At 34.4% G+C, this 6902-nt stretch overlaps 1 long non-coding RNA gene across 1 annotated transcript; it reads right to left on the bottom strand.

Annotated features, from left to right (window-relative positions):
- Positions 1-242: 242 nt before the first annotated feature.
- On the bottom strand, positions 243-2123 carry LOC143720432 (uncharacterized). The gene is made up of 3 exons (XR_013196560.1): positions 1915-2123; positions 1725-1828; positions 243-1328 (listed from the first exon to the last, which is right to left on the bottom strand). It is a non-coding gene; the product is annotated as an uncharacterized LOC143720432 (long non-coding RNA).
- Between the last annotated feature and the right edge of the window lie 4779 nt (positions 2124-6902).

Raw genomic sequence — 6902 nt, 5'->3', positions numbered from 1 at the left:
CTATGATTGTTTTTATTTAATGTGCTAGGAAACTTGTGAGAAACTAAATTTAAGAGATTTAATGGGAAAATATGTGACACTCGTGTCATAACATAAAACTTTAACAAGAACAGGAACCAAAAAAAAAAGTTAACCCAATAATTTTATTGTTTGAATGCATACACATATATATATATATATATATATATATTTAACATTTTTGCTAAATGAATTATACATTATAATCAATATGAATCCTGCAAAGTACTTTCTTAAGACTTGATTTAACTAAAGCATACAATTTAAAAAAATTCGTTCACATTTGATGAATTGAAATTTGATCCTTTTTTGATTTAAAGACATCAATATAAAATGTAATAAATAAAAACGTATCAATACGTCTTCAATAAATAATTCAGTAGAGGTGGCCAGCACCATCTCATATATGTTTGAAACTATGATATTTAGGCCTACTGTCGACATGAAAAATAATAATACAAATTGCAGACTCCAAACATTGCAAGAAAATAATTGCCAACTGCTCGTGATTCTTAGTATTTCATGATATTACCTACATCAATCAATGAAAAAGGTTCTTGCACAGTTCTGATGAAAACAACGTCATTGCCACAGCATTGCAGAGTAGTTTAAATTTTAACTGACTTAAAAAGGTGAAAGGACTGACAAGCAGTGACCTAAACTAGCCTCACTTTCTGAGCTGAAAAAAAGGCCCTGGATTGCATCAGTTGCTGGTTATGTGTTTCCATGGAACCATTTGCTTTTCTTACCCTTACATTAGAAGTTCTTTAGATCGGTGTATTGTTTATTTTTAGGTAGGCTATCATCCAAAAAGGGAACCATCCCATGTAGTTTAATTCACAGGTGGTTTTCTTTGGCATGAAGCTGTAAAACCGTTAAGGAACCTAATTTGTTCAGAATGGATCAGATGGTGCAACTTGCTTATTTTTCTTTTCTTTTTGTAAATTTGGACTGACTGGGCTCTTGGAAAGCAGTACGTGTAAAGGGTCATCATAGGAAGTAATGGTCTCTTTAGAAACATTACTGCTGCGCTCGTGCTCTCGCTCTCGATTTAGTCTTCGATAATTGGTGGTTTTTGACTTGGTATTCTCGAATCCCAAAGGATCAGATGGGTCAATATTGTGGCTTCTTCTCTGCCTGCGCTGTGTTTTATGGTTGTTTGATTGCAGTGAAAGAGGTAATTCTGCACTATAAGCCTCAGTGTGGCTTATAGCTCCAAAAAGCTTGATCATTGCATCACTCCTCCGTGTAGATTGATAGGAATTCTTTCTTTGAATTGTTTTAAAGCAGTCCTTATTAATGACATCAACCTGAGGATAACACACGTCATTTATTTTAAAAAAATAATCTTTTTTTCAGGATTCTTTGATGAACAGAAAGTTCAAAAGAATAGCATTTATTTGAAAAAGAAATCCTTTGTCACTTTTGATCAATTTAATGCATCCTTGCAGAAAACAAGTGTTAGTTTCTAACTAATTCTTATTTATTAAAAAAAAATACTGCAAATGATACAAATGTTTCAATTAAAAGTATTTGGTATTGGAATTTATTGTAATTACTATTTGTTATTTAGGGCTTAATGTTTATTAATCCATAACATAGTAATTATGATAACAAATGTCGAAGTATATATCAATAGCTGTAAAATTAGCTATTTAGTTTTTATTAATATTGCTAAAAACAAATTTAAAAAAACTCATACTTACTGAAATATGTGGCTTTTTGGTTGTATCCAAACACATTATATTATTATTTTTAATATCAAGAACTGAAAAGCAGTCCTTTCTTCTTTTCTTCAGTAAAATGTCTCCTTTATAAAATAAAAGAGTGTCAGTAATATTAATATATATTAAAAGTAAAAAAATGTATATTCAGTTTATGTAAAAGTAAACTTACCTTTTGACTGTTGATGAATGGCTCTCCTCATCCTATTAATAAATTGAATCATCAGGAAATTGCTGCTGATCTTGGCCTCCATATCTCTCAGATTTTCACATATTAAATCTGTTTGGATCGTTTCCTTTTGTATATGACAAGTTATTAGTGTGCAGATGCTTAAAGTTGCCAGACAGAGAAGATGAATCATGTGCATGATCAGTCTGGATCAGGCAAGAGCTCAGGATACAGTGAGGCATCTCACTGCTGGTTTATATAACTGGGGGAACATTAGTTCAAAGGTCATGTTTGCCAGCTAAGAACTTTAGGCTACTGTTGACCACATGCAACTGGCAGTTGTAACCGGATTATTTTACTGTCAAGTGATCCTGGGTATCCAAATTAAGTTGTTTGTTTTGGGAATTTTACATATTTTTACAACATCTTTTAAGTTATGAAAGTCTGAAATGGCTATAACCGCAAGTTGTCTCCTTTTTTGTATTTTTTATTCTCATTTATTTATTTGATAACACTTTACAATAAGGGTTCATTTGTAAACATTTGCATAGTATAGCCCGTATTACTGAGCCCCTAAAGTGGTCAATCCTTTTGCATTCTTTGGCAAATGTCTTGTGTTCCCCCTAGAAACTTTGCATTCGCTCGTAAAACCTTTTGAGCTCTTTAAAAACGTACGTAAAGTTTCTTGGTGGAAGTCAAAGTTTTTGCGAGGGAATGCAAAGTTTCTCGGGGAAACGCAAAACATTAGCGAGATAACGCAAAAACATTGACAAATCATTTTTCCTCCATCTCATATTTTTTTCTTTTCATCAGGTAAAGAATATGAGGGAAAAGAATATGAGATGGGAGGAAAAATATATTTCAATGCTTTTTTTGTTTTCTCGCATACAATTTGCGTTTCCCCGAAAAATATACGTAGCGAATGCAAAGTTTCTCGGGGGAATGCAAAATATTTGTGAGGGAACATAATGTTTCTCGGGGGAACGCAGAGCATTTGCAACGGAACGCAAAGGTTTTGCGAGTGAACGAAACATTTTCGAGGGGGACCATGTTTTTCCTTCACCATGTCCTTGTAGGGACTCCGTAGTTGTATGGCTACATTAGTTAACATTAATTAACAATGAACAATACTTCTACAGTAATAGCCTATTAATATTAGTTGATGTAAATCTCAGCATTTACTAATACATTTTTTAAGATAAAAAGTTGTATCTGTTAACATTAGTTAATGCGAACTAACACAAACAATTTTATTAGATAACATTAACAAAGGTTGATAGGCTAAATGCTTGACAATTATTCATTTTCATTTTTTTTTGAAAAGCTTGAAAAGCATACATTGCTCATGTTAGTTAATGTTCTGCTCAACCATTTGGAAGATCACTTTTTGAGTCGCTATTTCTTATTGAAAAATGTGTGGATCTGAACTCAAGCTGATTGGGTCATCTCTACAACTTGGTTGAGGTATGCTATGCTTCAAACATCCACTAGAGGTCACTCTATTTTTTGACAGTAGAACTTTTCACTCATCCTGCTGCTGGCAAGTTTAAAATTGAAAAATCACCTCTGACATGTGGACTATTTTTGGCTGTACTTTCAAAGGTGAGTTAGTTTTGTCAACATTTTATATCATCTAACACGTTACTTAACAAAATTATGTAAATTGATGCAAAACAGAAACATCTTATAATGGTCAAATACTTTTTTTTAAAACATGCTTGACCATACGGTTGAGTTGGCACTCCCTCCATGGTAAACCTTGGCATGGAATGACAGCTCAACCGCATGGTAACAGTTTGGTGAAGTTATGCTAATTTTATTAAAAGCACTATTTTCCATGGAATAAAAACACTGCTGTTCATGCATTGTTATCAATAAGTTACAGTTATAGTGTTATTATACTTAAATGGTTTAATATGTATGATTTTTGTAACATGCTGACATTTATATGGTGCATGATTTCCTTATTCCCGCCTTGTATTTCTGTGTTTTAGAAGCAAAAGATGGATGCTAAAACATTTTATTGTTCAAGGCCACGGAATTTTCTGGCCCTTGTACCAGAAGATCCTCAAGACTCTGAGGCTGATCTGAGTGATGATGATGATGACATAATAGAGGATCCTGATTATCTGCCCAAACAAGCAGAAATTAATGGGATCTTTCCACTCAATCGGATGAGGAGGAGATGCCCTCAACAAGCACATCTGCTAATAGGAAGATAAAAGGGGAAAACACCCTAAAAACGGCCATGGAAGAGCTGGATGTGGCTCCTATGTCACCCCCAGTCACAAAGAAGAAGAAAATGGCTGAAAAGAAAGATAAAGAAGCCAGAAAAATCTGGAAGCATGTAGATATTGAGGAATTCCAGGTTCCTGATTCAAGTTTTGCACCACCTGATGCTGTCAAGACACCCTTCCAGTACTTCAAAAGGCTCTTCACTGATGAGATGATTCAACATATTGCTCATCAAACCAATCTCTACTCTGCCCAGGAGTTTGGGGATCCGATCAAGACTAACCCTGGTGAGATTAAAGATTTCCTTGCTATGCTACTTTTGATGGGTGTTTTTGACTTCCCGGCCATGGAGGACTACTGGCACCCTGCATCACGCTTCAACGTGATTGCTGATATCATGCCGCAGAGGAGATTCAAGCAGTTACGTCGTACATTCACTTCAATGATAATCAGCAGGTGTGATGGCAGCCTTGACCGATTTTACAAAATCCGACCCCTTTTTGAGATGCTTCGTAAGCAATGTCTCCTCATCCCATCCACCTACAAGCACAGTGTGGATGAAGTCATGGTGTCTTATAAAGTCAACAAGGCAGCACCCGAGTTGGCAGACCATCATCTGCCTCTCCTCCACAAAAGTCCTGTGAGAAGAAGCACCTCCCCCCAAGACCCCCCCAACCACAACCAGATGTACGCTACGACAATATGGACATTTGCCTCTGTCCAATGGGTGTGTCGAGATGGAAATGTGGGAAGTGCAATGTTTTCCTGTGCTTGATCGGAGAGAGGGAATGCTTCGCAGCATACCATCGAAAATAACGTGGCCAAGGTTCCCATAGGTCCTTATTTTGTTAGTGCATTTTATTTGAAAGATTTGTTTCGTTTTTGAGTTCATTCAATGCAAGAACAAAAGTTCTTTGGAGATTATACACAGCAGAGCTGAGAAGTTAGAGAGGGCCCCATATGTTTTTGACAACATAATTGTCGCTAAAATTGTTGGAATTTTATACAGAAAATGGGAGAGAAGTTCTTTTGTTGAAATAAAATGTACTTGACATGAATTGTTTCCTGGTATTTTTACATATTCAACTTTGTTTTTGTCTTTGCAGGTATTAAATGATCATTTAAATGCTATTATACATTTATAATTATGTAATAGGTACTTTTACCACCAAGCAGCATCTCAACCATTTGGTAGAGGCCTATATTTAAAAAACTGGTGGGTATATATTTATTTATTTTTATTAATTGTGTTATTAGTGCCCCAATAACTTAAAAAATGCAAACAAGTAATTTTTACATTGTTTTTTTCTTGGAGTGAACATTAAAGGGTTAATGTTAACAAATGAGACCTTTAAATATATTTTACTTATTGGGTGACGTCAGCAAAAGTGAGTCATCAGCTAAAGTGGGACAAATAAGCTTTTTGGTGTAGTACTTTTTAAAAAAATGCATTAAAGTTAAATTCTAATACAAACAGTATTTCAATCTACAATATACATTGTTATTTCATATGTTCAAGTGATAATTAAACTTTATGCAATGATGTGCAAGTTTCTTCATTCAATTTTTTTAATTACGTTTTGTTACTATCCCAATTTACCTGAACGTGTTAGATAAAATGGGACAGTAGCATTCAGCTAAAGTTGGACATCCTATTAAAAAAAGATAATACATTGCTTAATGTGAGAAATTGTTTTTGGAAAATGGCATAAAGCTATAGGCAGAAAAAAAAGGTAAGTAATAATGAAAAGGGCAATCAATGAGTACAGGGAAAGAGTGGAGGAAGGCCAGGAACCTAGACTTCGTATTTGGCCAGGGCATGGTGTGTTAAAAAATCCACCTTTAAAAAAAGAGTGAAGAGTTGTAAGTGGATGTAGTCATGCCTCTGTCAGAAGACCATGGAACTGGCAAACATGTTAAAATTTCTTTCGCAGAGATGTGCAAAAATAGCTTTTTGAATATGCAAGTGAAATTAAATTGTTTTATGAAACCAAAAATAACTGGTTCCAAAAATTTTTTTTTAAAGGAACCCAGAGCTGAGCATGAAACATCATCATCATCATTAACACAATCCGCTAATGTGTCTGTTTTTGTAGTTATTCTTTTACATATTGAAAAAATAATTACAATAGCCTGTTGTAAGTAGGCTAATTGTATTATCCAAGCACAAAGATTAAAATGTGTCCCACTTTATGAATTTCACTGTCCCAATTTACCTAAAAACGGCTGTAGAATAAAAAAAATGTTCTTATCATTTTTAAACACACACACACAAACACGCGCGCGCACACGCACGCACGCACGCACGCACGCACACACACACACACACACACACACACACACACACACACAAACACCTATCAAAAAACATAGTTGGAGAGATACCAGAGATTTTGAGCATTTGTTTAAAACATTAAATGTATGTTTTTAATACAAAGTTTACCAAAAAAGTGTCCAAATTTTGCTGACTTCACCCTTGTTATTTTATTTATTTACCATTTACCTGTTTTCTCATTCTGTGTATAAACATGAAATAAAAATGTAAATACACAGGATGGTAATTTTACGTTCAAATAAAGCACAATTGAATGAGAATCTCATGCATTTCGGATTTTGACCACACGAGGAGGCTCTAACCTAACAATTAGCATCCACTTTTTTATTGATAACTGAACTCAATCTTACATGTAGGCCTATCTGACTAAATAAAACCAAATTATTAAATCACAATTAAAGTATACTGCAAAAACAGAGGC

Source organism: Siphateles boraxobius, unplaced genomic scaffold (assembly GCF_051911475.1).
Source record: "Siphateles boraxobius isolate OS27281-9 unplaced genomic scaffold, OSU_SipBor_1 65, whole genome shotgun sequence".
Lineage (NCBI taxonomy): Eukaryota > Metazoa > Chordata > Actinopteri > Cypriniformes > Leuciscidae > Siphateles > Siphateles boraxobius.
The sequence above is the reverse complement of the archived record's forward strand: the minus strand, read 5'-3'. Positions and strand labels throughout refer to the sequence as shown.